The following is a 920-nucleotide window of genomic DNA, read 5'->3' as shown; positions in this document are numbered from 1 at the left end:
CCTCCAACTGGAGTTGTATGTGCTTGAGGTGGGTCCACTGAAAGGTCTTTGGTAGTTGTTCACGACATTTGACTGCTCATTCAGAATTTCTTAGAAAGCATGTATTGTTGGACATTTTTAGTTGTATGTATGTTGCAAGCGTAAATACCGTGAACTACTTCCTTAGCCTTATCCTTCTCAACTTCCATGGCCTCAACTCTTCTTATGAGATTGGCCACCCTTGCACTCCAGTCATCTTCTTCTTTTAAAGTATACATTCATCTCCTTTCCTTTGATTGAGTAGGCTTAGGAGTGGTGAATTTTGGAGAGACGTCTCATGATTGTATGTTTTCATCAAATCTGTCTAAATAATCCCACACATCATTGACATCTTTGTTCATGAATTCCCTATCACACATCGTCTCGACCAATTGGCGAATGGAAGATGTCAATCCATCGTAGAAGAAATTTGTGATGCACCATGTTTCAAAACCGTGTTATGAGCATGAACTGAGAAGATCCTTAAACCGCTCCCAACATTGGAAAAATGTTTCATCTTCCTTTTGGGTGAAGTTCGTGATTGACTTTCTGAGAGTGTTCGTTTTATGATATGGGAAAATTTTCTTAGTGAATTCCCTTGTCATGTCGTTCCATCTACCAATCAATCGTGGACATAAGGAGTGCAACCATGTCTTAACCTTTTCTTTTAAGAAGAAGGAAAAGAGTTTCCGCCTAAACGTGTCCTCAGATACATTAAGAAAGTATAGAGTGGCTATTATCTCATCAAACTCTTTTAAGTGTAGTTCAGATTCAAGTGCATAGAATTTTGGAAGGAGTTGGATTACTTTCGGCTTGATATTCATATGTCCTGCATTATCTGAAAAATTCATGCAGGATGGTCTGATCACCCCCGCCGGTTGTAAATAATCTCGTAGAATATG

The 920-nt window shown here is 39.0% G+C and overlaps 1 non-coding gene across 1 annotated transcript; it reads left to right on the top strand.

The window, feature by feature from the left end:
* Positions 1-468: 468 nt before the first annotated feature.
* On the top strand, positions 469-575 carry LOC131230033 (small nucleolar RNA R71). Its single transcript, XR_009163761.1, has one exon. It is a non-coding gene; the product is annotated as a small nucleolar RNA R71 (small nucleolar RNA).
* Positions 576-920: the final 345 nt, after the last annotated feature.

Source organism: Magnolia sinica, chromosome 16 (assembly GCF_029962835.1).
Source record: "Magnolia sinica isolate HGM2019 chromosome 16, MsV1, whole genome shotgun sequence".
NCBI classification, from domain to species: Eukaryota; Viridiplantae; Streptophyta; class Magnoliopsida; order Magnoliales; family Magnoliaceae; genus Magnolia; species Magnolia sinica.
This window is presented reverse-complemented; position numbering and strand designations above follow the sequence as displayed.